Here is a 20442-nt window from a genome sequence, read left to right on the forward strand (position 1 = left end):
TTCCTTCATCGCATGCTAACCTTTCACTCCCGACCTCTAAATGGGAAACCTAGATCAGTATCTGTCTGTTGTCTACTGTTTGTCCCCTCCATCATTTCCACACTGCCATCATATTTAAATATGTTGTCGTTAGGAATTTCTCCACCACTCGTGGTTCTATCCACCGCACCTCCACCCCCCCCCCCTTGTAGATCCAGCGATACCTTCACCAGTGACCTGCTGCGTGCGCCGTTACCGAGAAACCCGACAGTTCCCGATTACCGGATTTCAAATCACCGGCGATAAAAACGAGAGAGAAAAAGAAAACACCGTCGCAGACGATTACTGAAACAAGCGGTTCGGGAAAAATGCAAATGACAAATTGACTCCGCTGCACGAAACGACGATTAGATTCGCGAAATCTAAGACGATTTCAGCAGAAAATTAGTATGATTTGTTGGTGTTTTTCGGCGGATTGGAATCGAGGGGTGCTCGCGTGCGTAGGTGTCAACTTACATACAGACCTTCAACCGAGGTCCCGTAAATAGGATATATTTCTTTCGAAGGCTATGATGTATATATTTAAATTGTTGAGAGCTTCAACGAAAAATTTCTCGCGAGAAAACGGTAAACAAATTGTGCATTCCTGCATTAATAAACGAGTATTAAAAAGGACCCGCGCATGCGTATATTGTAAGAAGCCTACTGTTGCATCTATTTGCCTTCGAGAGGCACTTACTCAGACTACAGGTCGATCAATATACGGGCACTTGTCGCATTCATCGAAAAAAACAATTACTTCCGGTTTGTGATGTCATTTCCATCGGCTTTTAATGGCGGAATAGGTTGTTGTCATCGATGAGTGGCACTCAAACTCCGTTATGTCTAGCTCACGGAATCAGGTCCAGAACTGTTCGGACTCAGGGTATAAATGCCAATCTGGACCCCCTCGTGCCCCTCCAGACGATCGCCTGTTGAAGGCTGGACGAATTCATTTTTCAAAAAAGATGAGAATGTCTGCCTAAAATTGACGATGCAGACATGACGCCTTAAATCATTTCCAAATAAATATGTCTGGGGTATACTGTCACGGGAGGTGACGACGCCTATTTTGGGAAAAAATGGCGAACGTCTGTCCAAACGTCTGAGGGGGCGTGGCCGACAGACAGCTGGTCGATAGCTAAATACGTAGCTACAATATAAATAAGTATTTAAATCACATATTTCTTTCCTACAATTAATTCGAGTTTGTGAACTCACAGAGTTCCATGTCGTCCGATTGACTTTATAGATGTATTTTGTCTGCTAATCCTCGCCACTCCCTTGTAACCTAAAAGCTACACATTAAGCATTAATCGAAATCCGATAATCCGCAGCTTGCCGGATTAAATTGGATTTTCCGCCTGGCGCTTTAAAACAAGATTTATGAATATTCGTATAGAGCCCGGTGCGTAAACAGATCGACTCATGGTGTTGCGGTCGAAACCGAACTCGTTTCGCGTAGATACGACCACACTTTGATAGTTCATTAAAGTTCCATTAGTACTCAGCTATCCTGAAAGGTTTAAAGCTTTGTGAATAATTATGTAAACCAGTCCCTTATGTGTGGAGATATTTTAGAAGTTCATTCTCAATTAAACTATAAATCACAGGAACTGCAGTTGATTTTGACTTTCAAATTTAAACGTTAAACCGACAACACTGTTGGCCGCGCGCTTCGCACGATATCCAGGTTACCGGGTAACAAACGTCGTCGCCTCCGGAAATGAGCTGCGATCAATTTTTTTTACAAATCGATTTAATAAAGCCCAGCCATGTTTTTTGGATCGATTAACGAGCGATTAGATAACCATACGGACCGGAACTAACCTCGGCCGCTGGGGAAGCAGTCACTGGCAGCCGAGGTTCCAAGTCATGTTGATATACAGTCTAAGTTCTTTATAATGTTTAATGCCACAACTTTCTTTGTCTACAATAAGTGGTCTTCAGTTGCATCGCGCTGTAGGGCGACCTGAGTGCCCCTTTAACGCCAACAGTTTTCAGAGCACACACTTTTCTCAATTTAACTCAAATTCGATGATAATACCGTTCTTTAACCAGATTCGTAGAGTAACTCCATATTTTTCATCGACCCCAGCGGTAACGTTTTAAAGGACTTTTACTTTGCAAAAAAACAGATTCTATTTCGTGGAAGAAAAATACATGTAATAGGAGAAAAACGATTGTCAGAGATTTCTGACAAGCTTCATTTCTTCATGGTTATTTGTAGAGAGTATCGTTGTAAGAAGGCGTTGTCTATAGAAACATAAGATTAATGGCCTTCAAGAGTACAAGGTACCGAAGCCAAGAATAAGGCTGGAATAAAATGGTATACCCTGCTTCTCCTAATCAAGGGTTATTTTTTGGAATAGCGTGGCAATTTGTAATCAGTTCATTCCTATAACTGTCTGGTCCGTTATTATCGTAGTGTTATGATAGCCAATTTTTATATTTATAAAACATGCATAGTTCAATAGCAGTTGTATGTTCATAATGCATACAACTCTATTCACTAGGAAATCCAGAACGGGCATGTTTTACTAATGGGTTTTTCAATGTATATTTGTTATTGTTTACTAGGAATTCATAAACGGGCAAGTTTTGGCTTTGCAGTCATTTAATGTTGTTTGCCTTTGTTACTAGTTCAGTTTATGTCTCGGATTAATAAGAAATATTTTGGAGTTAGTTTTCAAGACAATAGAAAAATCCTAAGGGATTAGTCAAGTGTCAACGTCTACGAGACAACTCCGGGCTTGTTTCTTAACCAGGTTGCTAAGAACATTAATTCTTGGGGGCCTGGTGGGCGAATCAGGTCCCGAGGTTAGTCGTCGGCCCTCCCCAAATGCGGTGGCGTTGGTCACGAGAATAGTCCCTTGGAAACCAAATTTTGGATAGTATAAAAATAAGAGACATAGCTGAACTAGTCGGAGAGCACCTGGGAAACCAAGAGGGGAAGGAACTAGAACCCGAAATTGTAAAAGGTGTCGATAAATAGGAAAGACGAAAGTAACATAATAAATAGTTGTGAGTATTTATATTCGAAGTATTTGCATTTTAGTCGTTTATTCATTTTTGGTCTCGGGTCAAATTCAATTTGTGTCGTTGTGCGGAGCTGAGGAAGGATACGCTCTCCCACGATATTTCGGTTCCTTCTTCGGGCCGCATAACAGATTTGGTGCCGAAACCCGGGACCTTTAGTTATTTTTTTATTCAGTCAGATAGTTAGATAAGATTATTTACTTAAAGTTTAAAGAATGGTTAATTGTTTATTAGAGAATGAATATTTTGATTAATCAGTGATTATGGTATAGCGATTTATTATTTTAATTGATGCTGCTTTAATTAGGAATTGAATTTTAATTACTACTGGTTTAATATAAATTATTTTTTAGGTTATTTTTTATTGATATGGGTAGCTATATGCACCGCAATAGAAGGTTTTTAAAAATACATATAGTTACCTATTGTGATGATATTTTGATATATGTCACCGAGGTTGTCGCTCAGTACTGAGTATTTTGTTAATTAAAGGTTTAGGTAGTACGAAGAGTTGAACAGTCAAGCTAATGTTCCGATGCTGATGGAAAATTCCAGTATTTTGGAATAATTTAATAGTTAACGATAGATTCCAATGTTGATGTGATATTCCAATATTGATGGTGACATTCCAGTATTGACGGGAAATTCCGATACTGAGGAGAAGGGATATGGTTTAAATGAAATCCAATATCGATGATTTTGTTTCCGATATTGAGGGTATAGTGTTGATAACTGATATCAGTACTGAATTATAGATTAAGATATAGTATTTTCGGTAGTAAAGCTACGCGAAATAATTTACGATAGTGTAGATATCGATCCCATATTGGGGATAATAGGTTTATAGAAAGGTTTATAAGAATCTGTGTCGAAACTGTAATTGCATAGATTTTGAATTGCAGCCACTATTAGCGTTGCGGTCAGTTTTAGGAACGCTCTGTTTTAATATTCTGTTTTACTCTGTTTTTTTATACTTTCTTTTCTCCGAGTTAATTTATAATTCAATATGCCGCCACCGAGTACTAGGAGTCAGACGGCTCATGAGGATATTGACGACCCGCAGAGTCCGACAGCGGGGGCTGGTTCGTCGACGGGGACGAGCATGTCAGAACGAGATATACTCCTCCTGATCGCCGAACGACTAGGTAGTTCGACAAACCTTGGGGATGTGGTTTCCATCCCGAAATTTTCAGGTAGACCAAACGGGAGTGACTTTTCGCAATGGTTGCGAACGTATGACAATGTAGCTAAAGCGAGAGGTTGGACGGACGACCAATGTAAAAATTTCATGTTCCAATATTTAGAGGGTCCGGCTAGACGGTTCTATGACGATTTAGTCATAGATCGATCTACAAAATTTGCTAGTATTGTCAATTCTTTTAGGGACCACTTTGAGTCGGACAGTCTGCGACTCCGAGAAGAGACTGACTTCTCCGGACTTCGGCAGAAGAAAGGGGAGTCAGTCGATGATTATTCGGAGCGAGTGGACCGACTGGCTCACAAATTACAAAAATCGGACCGAGACAAATTGGTCGTCTTTCTCAACGGGCTGGACAATGCGATCAGGAAGGACGTGATGATGATGAGGCCCGACACGTTTTCAATGGCAGTCGAGCACGCGAGGACTGCCGAGCAGTGGACTGATCGAGATCTGACGAAACCGACAGTGAACCAGACCTCCCCAACTGATGCGTCACTCCTCAAGACCATGGAGGAGATAAAAGGAATGTTCTCTCAGTTCTTACGGCTGAGAGAGCCTAGTGACAGGGGTGAGAGGCAAGCACAGAGGCCTATGAGAGGTGATCGACGGGGGGACACGTTCACTCGACAATCCCCAGGTCGAAATCGCAGCGCCCCTCGATGGCAAGATGCGAGACCTCGTTACGACCAAAACCCACGCTTTGAGCCCCGACGTTCTTACCCGGCTAGGAGAGAAAGAAATCTCGCGGGGCACAATAATTGTTTCAGGTGTGGTCAACCGGGTCACTATGGGAAGTTCTGTCCATATACGCCAGATACGGGTCGACAGTACGGATACAGAGAGCCACAAGAGGGGAGGATATATCCGCGGTCGCCACAACATCCGCCGCCACAACACCCGCTGCCACCCATGCAAGGTCAAAGGGGTGATCAACAGCAGCCGGGAAATGGTTTCGGTCGTCACCATCAGGATGGCGCGATGACGGCCTCAATTTACCCAGTTATCCCCGGCCATCCAATGTATCCCTACGAGACCGACGAGCTCTATTAAGAACACCCCATGACAGGCCACTCACACACCCAGTCACCATCGAACGACAATTCACCCAGCTTTTGCCTGAGGAGAGAGTGAGGGACCCTCAAGGGTCACTGAGGGGACGTACTCCGACAGACAAGGAGATAGACCGTCCGTTGCCGACTAGAGGTTTCGACAAACAAAGGACGTCTGGCGACAAGCATTACACGCCACCTATTCTTGCATCCGTGGCTAACCGTGTAACGGGTACCCATGCGGGAAATACATTGTCCGTTTTGGTCGATACCGGTGCTGAAATAAGCGTCCTGAATGAGGCCTGGTATCGCCAAAACCCATCAATAGCCGTGGGTCCCGTGATGCAGGGTCAGTTCATGGAGGCAAGAGCGGTGGATGGTAAGACATTTGAGTTGAAAGGCGTTGTGCCCACAAATTTTAAAATTGGTGAGTATGACGTTCGTCACGCTATGTACTTGGTCCCAGGAATCGATACTCATATTATTTTAGGTTCCGACTTTTTGCGCTCTAACAACGCAAGTATTAATTACGGATCGAATTTTCTCAAGCTACCGGGAGCAAGTCCAATTCATTTTACTAACAAGATAGATTTAAATAAAACAACTTCGGTTCAAAGCACGACCAATCCAATTATTCCACCTATTTCTGAAAAGATTGTCGATGCACATTGTTCACAGGCCCTAGTCGAAAAAATTAACAGCAAAAAGGCTGTATATGAATTTTCACACCAGTTACGTGAAAGGAAAGTCGTGGGTGCCACGGCTGCAATATCAATTTCATCGATTAATATTCACGCAAGTTCTACTAATCTCACACCACGGTTCGTTAATATTCACGAAAGGTCATATTTAGGGCCACATAGATTAGATCATGCGAATCCGGAATCGCCACTGTTCCGGGAATGGAGGCTGTATCATCGTGTACGCCCTCCCGAAAATCGTTGTGGAAGAATAATCGGTAAAAGGCTCGACAGGTTAGAGTTACTGAAAGTTGAGGAAGAAAACTCTGCCTGACAAAAGATGACGACTATTTCTAAGTGACGAGCGACGAGACATTTCTTAATGGATAGATTTTGATTCGAAATAATTGAATGATTATTTTGAAGCTTATGATTGATTCAGATCGTTTCATTTTTTTCGCGGTCACATTTTAGTTTAGCAATGAACTAACGTAAACACAGGTCGCTTGGATGTAACCATTTCTTTATTTCGCCTACTGATGACAATAACAATAACAGATAATTCAACATTCCGCTGCCAATTCTATCGCTTAAATGAGAATGGATTTTTTTTTAATGGCTAACACACACTATGGCTTGAATTGTTTCCTTAACCCATGACAATTGAGTATTAAACGCGTTCTTAACAGGTATTTTAATGAAATCACTTACTGGAAATGTGGATACCCGGTGTTGGTAAATGATACGATTGTTGGAAAGGCCGATGCAGCCGACGTAGATTCGTTGAGCTGGAAATGCATAAAAATAAGATGTAATTGCATACAAGTTGATAATATTTTGAGGTTAAATTGATTAAATTAATTGTGGAAAACTATGCTATTATTATGTTAAAAAAATTAAAAAAACTCTCTTGCTAGGGAAATGGAATGATATTCAAACGAACTATGTTAGAAGAAAATATATTGTTCAAAAAGAATGTGTTACACAATTAAATGTTGGTTGAGCGAATGATGGGAAAAATTATCTTCATTATCCGTAAGATAAACAAAAGATGTTCTTCGTAATTCATGAATGGAGTGGTTGGCAATACGTACTATGCTTTCGGTACATGGAAATTCTTGATAAGTATAATGGGGATATTTTAAATGAGTTAATGATTTTTATATTGGATAGTTGAAAGAAAACCAAATTGTTTGCCGTGATTACTTGTGCTATGTTTTGAGTTGTAGGTTTAGTATCTGCTATAGGTAATAGAGAGCTTTTGGCTTACCGTTCTCAATAGTTCCTCCGTTACGCGTGTTGGTGAACATATTTCCTCCGTGATGGATGTTGGTGAAGAATAACGATGCGCTCTTATATCCGTTCTCCGAAGAAGTGTTCGAACTTGTTTCGCGACGTTCTTTTAAACTCGCGCCGGATGGACTCGCTATTGTTTGGAAATAGTATGCGACACTGTTTCTAGGGACGTACGCGGGTCAACTCATGTTTATTGCTCACTTCTTCGCACGTTTAAACTCAAAATTTCCGCAAATACAATGTACGTATAGACTCTATCGTTACCAATCCATTAGCTCCGCACTTTTATGAAGGTTCTCAGTCCACATGCTGGTCAAGAAGACGATGACTGATGTAAATTCCCGACGCCTGACAGTTTAATGGCTGGTGCGCCCGCCTGACCGAAAATTGCGCCTATTGATCGCCGAGTCAGGTTGATGGTGGAAGTGCATACGGTGATGGACATTCACAATGTATTATTCGTGATGAACTGTTGTTTTGCAGAAAAATATGGAAGCGATTCGTATTCAACAAAAGAAGTATTTTGTAGTACCGATGCGGTGGTAACTCGTACGAACTCTTTTTCGTAATTTTGCGGACTTTGATGTTTAACGTTGCGTTGTTGTGGTCAATGCGTGTCGTTGATAGCGTTTCGAATTAATCGCGGATACGTTTGCGTTTCTGACTCTAATGGTTTATCGGTTTTCGCTGATTGCGCGCTTGTGACTCTATTTGTTTATCAAAACGATGATTATTTGCTACATTCTTATTGTTTGCGATTTGTTTCATTTATCAACGATTTAATTGTGTCTATGTATGAATATGTTGCTTGTTGCTGTGTTTATTGTGATTATTTTATTGTCATGTACGTTATCGTCGACACCTTGGTTTATTATTACTGTATTGAGTCACGCGTCAGATTTGAAATCATAACATTGTTACTCCATGCTTGCTGAACTTTTGTGACAAAGTGGGACACTTTGAATTTGGGTTGGAGGTACTGTTATGATAGCCAATTTTTATATTTATAAAACATGCATAGTTCAATAGCAGTTGTATGTTCATAATGCATACAACTCTATTCACTAGGAAATCCAGAACGGGCATGTTTTACTAATGGGTTTTTCAATGTATATTTGTTATTGTTTACTAGGAATTCATAAACGGGCAAGTTTTGGCTTTGCAGTCATTTAATGTTGTTTGCCTTTGTTACTAGTTCAGTTTATGTCTCGGATTAATAAGAAATATTTTGGAGTTAGTTTTCAAGACAATAGAAAAATCCTAAGGGATTAGTCAAGTGTCAACGTCTACGAGACAACTCCGGGCTTGTTTCTTAACCAGGTTGCTAAGAACATTAATTCTTGGGGGCCTGGTGGGCGAATCAGGTCCCGAGGTTAGTCGTCGGCCCTCCCCAAATGCGGTGGCGTTGGTCACGAGAATAGTCCCTTGGAAACCAAATTTTGGATAGTATAAAAATAAGAGACATAGCTGAACTAGTCGGAGAGCACCTGGGAAACCAAGAGGGGAAGGAACTAGAACCCGAAATTGTAAAAGGTGTCGATAAATAGGAAAGACGAAAGTAACATAATAAATAGTTGTGAGTATTTATATTCGAAGTATTTGCATTTTAGTCGTTTATTCATTTTTGGTCTCGGGTCAAATTCAATTTGTGTCGTTGTGCGGAGCTGAGGAAGGATACGCTCTCCCACGATATTTCGGTTCCTTCTTCGGGCCGCATAACAGTAGTTTAATCATGATTTTAGCAATGTACACGGAAGTCAGGCGGCCGGCCGGGCCAACTTTAAGCTCAGTACTAGAAATGAGAGGAAAGAGGTATCAGTTTTTAGCCTTGAAGCGTGTGATAATCAAATATTTTAGCTCTGATTCGCTACATGGGTATAAAATTATCGTCGTAACAAAAAGGCGTTGTTTATATTCGAACGAGAGATGTTTAGCCTAAAAAAATTGATACCTTGTTTCTCCGCTCTGCTGAGCTTAAAAGTTGACCCAACCGCCCACCTGTCTACCCTGTACATTACTCTTTTTTTAAATCGTGATCAATTTTACCATAACAGACCCGGCGGCTATAGAAATGAACTGTTTACAAATTTTATCACATTTTACAAAAATGACCCGGCAGTTGCGGAGAAACAAGGTATCATTTTTTGTTTAGCCTTATTCTCGTAATAAAGGTACGCGGTGCCGGATGAAGCTAAGAATAAACATTTTCGTTTCTATCCGACATTAAGAGGCGAGCAGCTCTAATGAAAATATAAGCACACTTTACTGGCGATTCAGGTATATTCCTTTGTGCGTGACCGATTCTGAGACGAATCGACACGATTTCGACATCACGATCGTGTAGTTTTATTGACCGTTCACAATAGATCATCATCAACACCACCTATAATTGTGTACCGATCACTTGTCAGGGTGCTGCTCAAGGGTTTCGTCCAATATTCCTGAGTATTCAATGGTTTTGAGAGGGATGTTTTTTATTTTACAATATATATATATTTTGTATAAATTATATCAGGTCGCGTTAGGATGCTGCTCAAGGGCTTCGTCCAATATATCTCAGTATTCAGTGATTCTGAGAGGGATGTTTTTTTTTCAATTTTACAATATACATTTTGTAATATCAGGTCGCGTTCGGGCGCTGCTAATATGCTTCATCCAGTATAACTAGGACACTGGGTGGTTTTGAGGAGGAGGTAACATCACTCTTCTTGCTGCTGCGTGATGTGCTGGTTAGGTGCTACATCAACTGAATATACCACACGACACTGAGTCATAAAGGTCCGGTTTTGTAGACCGGTATTACCTTTAACCCCGGGGCTAACTTAATTGAAAATGAATTGAGTTAGCCCCCGGGTTAAAGGTTATACCGGTCTATAAAACCTGGGTTTTGAGGGTGAAGTAATTTATTTTACAATATATATTTTGTATCTATGCTCATGATACCAGCTATTGTAATTTCATTCGTTAATAAATCATTATTACAATATGATCAATATGATAAGATGGCATCATTTCATTCAGAGTGATGCTGTACCAAGGGCAGCCCCTCACACTCACAATATCCACTATACTTAATAGCGAGCTTAACATCTGTTACTGAAAACATCATGATCATCTCCCAGGCTTTAGGTTAAGAAGGGGTCGATTCCCTATCGAGGAAGGGTATTTAGATAAACCAGAATGTCCTCAAATTTAGTTAATTTTCATTCATTAGGTCTATACAGGACATCGGTGCTCATCAGCAGCCCTGGGCAAGCTATTTCAAAGGACCGTGTAAATATCACTAAGCCTGGGAAAGATCTTGAGCTGCAACGTATATCATTCTCAATGTAGGCCTTAGTCGGCCTTGCTCAGCGATCTTAAATGACCTTCGAAGGTCGACATAATATTTCCAAGGTTCACGTTGTATATTTCTATTCGTACATTCTAACCGTTCTAATTAAACAAGCCTCCCGTCGTTAGAGAATCTGTTTCATCTCAACGTACACGCGTCCACGCGGCGCCGGTGTCTAGGCTATTACGGAAATGACGTATTCGTCTTCGTTTCCGGTGTCTGTTTCCGCACGCGTGCCGATCGGAAAGGTTCGGTTACCTGTACCGCTTTGATCAATGTATATTCCCCCCCCCCCGCCCTACACCCTACACCCAACCAACCCGTCGCAGATATTAACTATTCATATCTATGCCGTATGTGTAAGACAATGAAACGATGCTGGGATCGTAATGGTGGATATTCGGTTGTTGATGTAGCAACTGGAATGCTACGAGTTGACGCCATATCTCAAATTCATGAAAACCTATGAAGTAGTTATCATCGAATATAGTTTAGTGCTTAGCCTGAATACCATATGGTAAAAAGGGCCTGATTTACTTAAAGAAACTGATTGAGTCATCAGTGCTTAGTCATAATATCATGGAGCATGGACATTGAAAGGACTGCTTAAGTTTAAGTTAGCCTAAATACCATGGGAAAAAGGGCCCCATTTACTTAAAGAAACTGCTTCAGTCGATGTTCAGGCTAAATATCATGGAACATAAGAACTTGCAAGAAAGGACTGCTTAAGCTTAAGTTTAGTGTTTAGCCTGAATACCATATGGGCAAGGGCCTCATTTACTTAAAGGAACTGGTTGAGTCATCAGTGCTTAGTCTTATTATCATGGAACATGGACATTGATAAGACTGCTTAAGTTTAAGTGAAATGCTTAGCCTAAATACTATGGGAAAAAGGGCCTCATTTACTTAAAGAAACTGCTTGAGTCATCAGTGCTCAGGCTAAATACCATGGAACATAGGACCTTGCAAGAAAGAACAAATTAAGCTTAAGTTTAGTGCTTAGCCTAAATGCCATGGGAAAAGGGCCTCATTTACTTATAAAAAGCTATAAAAAGTTATCAACGAATATACTTTGGTGCTTAGCCTAAACACCATGGGAAAAGGGGCCGCCTGATTTACTTAAAGAAACTGATTGAGTCATCAGTGCTCAGTCTTAATATCATGGAACATGACTGCTTAAGCTCGCTTACTGATTTTCTAAAAGAAATTGATTCAGTCGCGGTACTTAGGCTAAATTCCACGGAAGAGCGGTCTGATAGCGGACTGTAGACTTCTGCTCAACATTTGACCTTGCTTAAGAGCAATAACGCTACTTCAAGCCTAAAGCCTTAGTGCTTTAGTTTTTTTAATAGCTTAGATGCTGCTTATTGGTACAAAGGCTTAAGTTACTGGATATTAACATCTAGCACAGCAGCCACTAAGGCGGCTATGTGAAGCGTTTATTGGTACAAAGGGATAAACAAATTTCAGTAGTGAAATTAAAGAGGATTCGAGTCGGTTCCAGGATGTTGATAGTAAATACCGAGTCCATTAAATCGTCTGTTGACTAAAGTTACCGTCGATCGATAAATCCTAGAAGATAATTAGACGAACTTCCGCGTAGTTCACGACGTATTAACGGTATTCATTGTTGCTATTAATATTTGAATATAAATATTCATATTGCATGGTGATTATCATCTGAACGTTGTATATATTCACAGAACTACGACTTGTTGTCCTTATCGACTTCTCTTGCATCATCGGTAGGATGCAAGGACAAGTTAATACTTGGAAGCATTTTGGAAATTAAGCAATGCTCCTTGCCTTTTTAGGGATAAAAACGCCCTTAAATAGGTCACAAGACCTTCAAAATTAGGCCTTAGATCCGCTTCTGTCGGATTCCACATTATGAAATTTCAAGTATCAATTCAAAGCAGGGACTCCATTATGCTCGAAGGACTATACCATAAACGTTTTTGAATGGCATCCAAGTCAATACAAACAATCGAGCCAGTTGCAGTCAGTTTCCTTAGTGATGTAAAAGATTTAAAAGCAACAACAACCGAGCAGCTACAACAAAGACAAAATGCTGAAAGGTGATTAGAGATGCTTTTTGCTAAAATGAAATGGAAGTGTCTGACCGCGGTTCAATTGAGTAGCTGTCATGTTGCTGTCGTAATATCACTGAAGAATAGCACCATCCTTCCGCGGGGTACAGTCATACTGACTCGCACTGTATAGAAGACCACTCCTGTCGTTGGGTCGAATTTCCATTAAGAAAATGGCTGTTCATACGCGCGCCATAAAAATGGGTCTCAGAATATCGGTACGATTCTTTTTGTAATATCGTGATTAATGAAAATGATTGTAGCCTTCTACTTTTATTGGTATTAATACATATATATATATATACATAAAAATATGTTTATTTCTCGTAAAGTAATTGCTTCCTCGAGTTACAAACGGAGGTGACCAAATTGAACTCATGAAATACAGTAGACTCTGGTAAAGTTTCGGCTAGTAAAATTCTACCCCGAGTCGGTGTCAAATACTGAGACCTTGTCTCTTACTGCAGTAAAGTTGAGACTCATGGTTCCCCAGCAGGCTCGAATGATTGTTGATTTTCCCCAAGGCGCTTTCAGTCTGAACAAAGCTATTAAAATATTTGAATCGATGTTCTTGGAAACCGACAATAGGAAGTTGCTAGGGGGGACGTTGACGAACCGTTGAAATTCAAATTTGAAATATGATAAAATAAAAGCAAAAAAGCCGATTTTCGCTGTTTTTTTTTCTCTCCTCCGGTCTAGCTAATTAATGCGAACAGTTTTAACGACGTTTTAATTCTTATTGATGGATTTTTCAATACAAAAATTAAGTTAACCATGAAAGACGATAGCAGAAGAGCTTAATGCCTCACCGGAAGAACTTAATGCCGTTATTACAATTTAACAATCGAAGAATATTTGGTCTAAAATGAAATGACACCTTGTTTCTCCAAATCTGTCAAATGAATGCGGGCAATGAATTAAGTAGAATTAGATCTTGGCTACCTTTGGGTCCTTGTTCAGAGTCAGTTGTCCCATAGTTTCACAAAAATAGAAAAATAATGCCTAATTATTTCTCCTAATCGACCGGGTGCATTTTTGTAAAATGCAATGAAATTTGTAATCGGTTCATTTCAATAACTGCCGGACACAGGCGGCCGGCTGGGTCAATTTTTAAGCTCAGCAGAAATGAGAGAAACAATATATCAGTTTGTTTTAGCCTTATAGAAAGCAGTAAGACCCAATGAGTCGGCAGATTGCTGGTCAACCCGGTAGAAGGCTATTTTTTCTCGGGGAGAAGAACGTGTCAGATGTAAAAGCCGCTTTTATTGGTCCAAAAAACGAAGTATTTCAGGAAACTGGCCAATTACAACGGAGAACACAGATTGAATAAGAGCCACTGTGGTCAATAATGATGAATCTCCAGTAAAAAAAAAACAGCCAATCAGAACAGGTTTCATACACTGATTGAATCAATTTGCGGTCATTTTGATTCAAGATGGATTTGGAATTAAAGTTCACCGACTAACACCAAACTTCCATCATCACACACACTTGTTTGAGTCAGCTATCCGGCGCGTGTCCGCCATGTTAGACAATATACACCTGCTGCCACGGCGCTCTGAGAACTCCGTGCGCTCTTCTCCGATATCTGTATAAACGTTTCGTAACATCAAACAAAGCATCATCAATTACTGGAGAAAAGGCGAGACGACGTGATCCATGTCTGATTTCCAATATACACACCCTCGACATTGAAAAACCTCTGCTTACCTTCCATCAAGAAACCAGCTATACTCATTGATCAGGAAATTAAGTGTCCACTTTCAGAAAATATGGTTAAACTTCTTGATAAACCCCATTGTGGCATCATCATGATGTTGATTTGGTGACCCCCTTCTGAAAAACATGGCCGCCCTCTCGAATTTCCCTATGCAGAGCGAATCCAGAGAGGACTCAAATTGTTTTAGTTTCTATTTTGTCAACAAAAGATCAATTTCAGTGCATTTCAGTTAGGGAGTACACAATGCCTTTCTGGGCCCAGTTTCACGAAAAGGTTTAAGCTTAAAACGGTTAAGTTTGAATTGTTGTCCCCATTGAAAAGATGAAGTAACCAATAGCAATTACACCAAACATTTGAGCTAAACTGTTTCGTGAAAATGGGCTCAGGGCATTAAAACCCCTTTCGGGGTGTGACAAGTCCTCAGTCATGGCTGAAACGTAAAACAGCTGGTATCAATTTTTTGCTTTAATGGAGGTAGCTTTCTGTCAACGGAAAACGTTTTTTCGATATGACCCGTCGTACGTTCGTAAATACGTCTTATTGAACTAGGATTCAGACCAGCGGAGCGCTGCTGCACGAAGCGATTCCCATTGATTGCGTGACGATCTATTCGCCTGCTCACAGAGTACAAATTGTTTTCCTGTCTCCAATCTGTGGCGAGAGGTTAATTGCATGCCATTGACACGAGACGCGATGGACAGCCGTTTTCTGTATAAAAATGCTCATCATTTTTTCCAACATGTCCAGCAACGGATAATTATTTTATCAATCACTACCGCGCACGCGCGTGGAATTCATGTTATTACTGGTCGTGATTGTTGTCGCCGCTCGCTGGTGTGTCTCTCTGGATACGGTCGTTATTAGCGACAACACTGTGTTTAACAATGTGTGTTTTTCAGGATGATTGTCGTCTACAGTAGAGTTCAATCACAAACGATTTTCCTAAAAATCATTGAAAGATCTGCGATTTTAAAGATCCTGCGACCGCAACCTTCCGCGTGGACACTTTCACAAAAGATGGCCGCCTGCGCGAATCCCACAATGACACCATCAGACTTCATGCAAAACGACGCCTTCATAAATCACCAGCTATGACATCATTGGATCCATCCAGAATGGACGCCTTCAAAAATCCCCCTATGACATCATCAAATTCTCGCCCCCATCCATAATCTCTGACCCTTTCTAGCCCAGCTTGATACAATTCCACAAGGTAAACGTTTAAGAAGAACTAGACAGTTTTCCGCGGTTTAGTGTAGCTAATAAAGGCCGGCTTTTAGCGGGTGACGAAACTAAGTTATCAGATAATTCCTATTTGTAGGCGGTAGGTGAATATTTACATATCAACGGAATTTACGCAGACTACAGAGGCTTAGCAACTCCGTAACAATTAGCAGCGGCTTTATTGTTAGATAAAGTGGAAACGGAGCTGTCGTCTGCGCGATTTGATCTCTCTCTCACCGGGATTGTATCCGATTTCTGGAGGTCGTTGAGTCACTTTACGGCTCGGATCTTCTTACAGGTGCGCGCGCGCGTTTACTGTAAGACGATCGGGGTTAAGTTAACGGCGGGATATCGGGTTAGGGTCGAATACCTCCTCGTTCGTCCATCCCCACTTGCACCTGAATAAAAAGTGTTTCTCCCAAGGGGTCGTTATCGCAACATCTCTCTGAACGTTCGCTAGGGGTCGGTACATCTCCCTAGGCGTTCGCTAGGGGTCGCTATATCTCCCTAGGCATTCGTTAGGGGTCGCTACATCTCCCTAAGCGTTCACTAAGGGTCTTTACATCTCCCTAGGCGTTCGCTAGGGGTCGCTACATCTCCCTAGGCGTTCGCTAGGGGTCTTTACATCTCCCTAGGCGTTCGCTAGGGGGCGCTACATCTCCCTAGGCGTTCGCTAGGGGTCTTTACATCTCCCTAGGCGTTCGCTAGGGGTCGCTACATCTCCCTAGGCGTTCGCTAAGGGTCGCTACATCTCCCTAGGCGTTCGCTAGGGGTCGCTACATCTCCCTAGGCGTTCGCTAGGGGTCACTACATCTCCCAAGGCGTTCGCTAGGGGTCACTACATCTCCCTAGGCGTTCGCTAGGGGTCGCTACATCTCCCTAGGCGTTCGCTAGGGGTCACTACATCTCCCAAGGCGTTCGCTAGGGGTCACTACATCTCCCAAGGCGTTCGCTAGGGGTCGCTACATCTCCCTAGGCGTTCGCTAGGGGTCACTACATCTCCCAAGGCATTCGCTAGGGGTCACTACATCTCCCTAGGCGTTCGCTAGGGGTCTCTACATCTCCCTAGGCGTTCGCTAGGGGTCACTACATCTCCCAAGGCGTTCGCTAGGGGTCGCTACATCTCCCTAGGCGTTCGCTAGGGGTCACTACATCTCCCAAGGCGTTCGCTAGGGGTCGCTTCATCTCATTAAGCATCCTCCATATACCATGAAAATAAACTTATCTTATCTTATCATAAATCTGGATTTGTAAAAGGCATAATTATTCCTGGTGGTTACCTTTCAAAATTTTAAATCAGTTTTCCATTTTCACTTATCGGAATGTACCGCTTGATGATTCCCCTGTCTACCGAACCGGGTCCACGACTTTAATAGACTTATCCAGGCATCTTCACTCAACCGGAAGGTCGTATTACACATGTACATGCACATGTGTACATAAACAACATGTACATGTGCAACAAGGTTTGAGATTAACTATCGCCAAGAGTGAAATAAACTTAATCTCTGTCTAGTCTAGAGTTATCGCGATGGTTTCGTCGGCAATTGCTGCGAGAAAACTATAGAGATTACGCGAGATTAATCACGTGTGACTTTGATTACCCGGATGTATATAATTACCGTTATTAAGCGTCGTTGTCACGTGACTTTTGAAAACGTGTCGGAAAATTTATTCCATTTCTGTTTAGGCTTCGAATTACCGGAAGGAAACGTTAGTCGAAAATAGAAAGTCGTAAATCGTAATTGAGTTGAAAACGTAAAAAGAAAGTTGTTTTCTATCAGTCAAAAGTCAACATTTCGAAAATATGAAATGAGGCCGAAATAGGTTTAGAAATTCAAAAAGAAAAAGGAAATCTTGTAATTATTCTAGAAAAGGCACCGCCCGGATTTGAACCGGGGATCTCCTGTTTACTAGACAGGCGCTTTAACCGCTAAGCCACGGCGCCGCTTGTGGGAACTGGAGCTCGGACAGTGTCCAGGTCAGTTCTTCTGGTGGTGTCGTGTTCGGTTCAGCGACCAGCTGCGTGACCAGTGGGAGAAGAGTTAGTGACTAGAACAGCCGCCAACAATAGAGGAGCAAGTATAGAACCTTGCTTAACTCCCTCCCACCTCACTTTCAGTATAGATTGTTGCCTTGTCCGTCCAGGATTAATTTCCTCTATCTACTATTGGAGTATCAATATCCGCGCGCGCGCGCAGACGAACAACAAAACTCTCTGACAATACGACACCCGTTATTGCCGTAATCAGGTCGAGCGATATCACCCACACCGTTTTTTTTATTTTTACGACGGTAATCTGGAAGAAATCATTGGAAGAAATATCCTCAATATTCCCAAATCTCTCGTGCGACGCGAAAACGAAATTGTATTCTACACCTGGGAAAGATTGCATAATTAGCTGCTATGATTCTGCCTGTTACCGAAACACGGTTCAGATTGCGATCTCCCAGTAATAATTAAACGATCTCTGAACAGAAGAAATTGTGGCCTTTCGTGATAGAAATTCCTCTAACATATAGCACCCTATCGTGTCGTTGCTAAAACTCTTCTAACAGCGAACCGGCTCGTTGTGCGAAGACCCCCTAGAATAAACTACAATCTGTAGGGCCGGGAAGATTGCGATATTCACAGTAACGATTGTAAGATCTCTTAGTAAAGGACATTGCGGTTTATCTTTAGAGAATATCTTCCTATACTCCTCTAACAGTGAACCGATTCGATCGGTTGTGTGAAGATCCCCTACAATAAACTACAATCAGTTAGATTCTGGATTGAAGATTTTTGTGTTCAGTAACGAATAAAAGATCTCTAATTTTCTGGCTTAAGTATCTTAGAGGATAGCATCCCAAAATCTGCTAACAGCAAACCAGCTTTCTGGAGTAGATATTCGGTAGCGAATGAAAGACCTCTTATAGTAGTCTGACTCATCATAGAAAATAACTGCTCTCAGGTGATGACCCAGACAATGTTCCGTGGTACATTATCCTAGAGTTCATGGCAAATGGTCCGGTACGGTGTCCTAAAGAGGTCACAGTAAATGGTCCGGTACGGTGTCCTAAAAAGGTCACAGTTAAACGACCCGTTGCGGCCGGTCTCCGCGGGCTCATTATCAGTTCTGCTTCTTGAAGATAATGATGGGTTTTACGGCGATGACGGTTTCTTTGTGACGAGCATAAAAAACGATCGTCACATTGTAAAGAGAAACATCTTTTTTCCTCTCTCCCTCTCCCTTTCCCTCTCCCTCTCCCTCTCCCTCTCCCTCTCCCTCTCCCTCTCCCTCTCCCTCTCCCTCTCCCTCTCCCTCTCCCTCCCCCTCCCCCCCACATTTCTGTTTGTAAATGCCAATTAGTTTTTGCGGATATAAAGCTACGAGATTTAGTTTTGCAGGGTAATGTATGGAATAGAAGCCGATTCTGAAAACACGCGTTGCAAAACTTTTATCTCGTCGCTAATTGCAAAAGAAACCATAACCGGAAGTGACGTGAAATTACTACCGTTTAACACCTATTACGGGCGGTTATTGACAGATTGAACGCTACTCCCGGAGTAGATAGCTTCCGGGGTAAATTATTACCAGAGATGTAGCGCTTTGCGGAGAGATGTCATTCTCGATAAGCGTTCGGTCGATTCTTCTGGAGAGCACGAAAACATGATCTGGTTATATTCGACTTCAGTTCATTCCGCCTTTATAGATTCGATACACTGTGGAACTGGATTCAGAGTCAAATTAAACCCATAAAACTGTGGAACTGGGTCCAGAGTCAAATTAAACCCACACAACTGTGGAACTGGATTCAGAGTCAAATTAAACCCACACAACTGTGGAACTGGATTCAGAGTCAAATAGAACCCACACAACTGTGGAACTAGGTTCAGAGTCAAATTAAACCCACACAACTGTGTGGAACTGGATTCAGATTCAAATTAAACCCATGCAACTGTGAAACTGGGTTCGGAGTCAAATCAAATCCACCCAACTGTGGAACTGGGTCCAGATCAAATTAAACCACCACAACTGTGGAACTGGATTCAGAGTCAAATTAAACCCACACAACTGTGGAACTGGATTCAGAGTCAAATAGAACCCACACAACTGTGGAACTAGGTTCAGAGTCAAATTAAACCCACACAACTGTGTGGAACTGGATTCAGATTCAAATTAAACCCATGCAACTGTGAAACTGGGTTCGGAGTCAAATCAAATCCACCCAACTGTGGAACTGGGTCCAGATCAAATTAAACCACCACAACTGTGGAACTGGGTCAAATTAAACCCACTGCGAGTCCTGAAATTCCGATACTAATTCTGTCGGAGGCCATTTCGACAAGTGAGCTTTATCAATTAGCCAGTAGTGATATCTCAATGTTAGACTAATGATATATCAATATAGATATTTAAATATAAATCATATCTCAATATAGATGTTGTTAAGTATAATGTTTCTTCCGGCCACTACTGCTGCTGCTACTGCTGCAGCCGCTGCCGCTGCCGCTGCTAATGATGAACAAATGAATATTTATACTCAGCACATGATAAATATCTAATAAGAAATTAGACGAATTCTAATGTAAATATTATATTTCCCTCATCATAAGTGTATGGGTACAACACTGACATCATAAATTATAGATTAGATAACCCACATGGTATCTATTTGTGACAATACTAATGGTTTTATCGGGGCTATGAATCTATTGATGTATATATACCTGGGGTGCGGATCCAGAATACAGGTCGAGCGCGGCGTTTTCCCGCATATAATGACGTTTATGATATTTCAATGAAA

General features: G+C 41.6%; 1 protein-coding gene and 1 non-coding gene across 2 annotated transcripts in view; one reads left to right on the forward strand and one right to left on the reverse strand.

The window, feature by feature from the left end:
* LOC141914172 (corticotropin-releasing factor-binding protein-like) overlaps nucleotides 1–20442 on the forward strand; it is a 38791-nt gene that overhangs the window by 9987 nt on the left and 8362 nt on the right. The window lies entirely within an intron of this gene.
* Trnat-agu (transfer RNA threonine (anticodon AGU)) lies at nucleotides 17527–17599 on the reverse strand. Its single transcript has one exon. It is a non-coding gene; the product is annotated as a tRNA-Thr (tRNA).

Source organism: Tubulanus polymorphus, chromosome 12, assembly GCF_964204645.1.
Source record: "Tubulanus polymorphus chromosome 12, tnTubPoly1.2, whole genome shotgun sequence".
NCBI classification, from domain to species: Eukaryota; Metazoa; Nemertea; class Palaeonemertea; order Tubulaniformes; family Tubulanidae; genus Tubulanus; species Tubulanus polymorphus.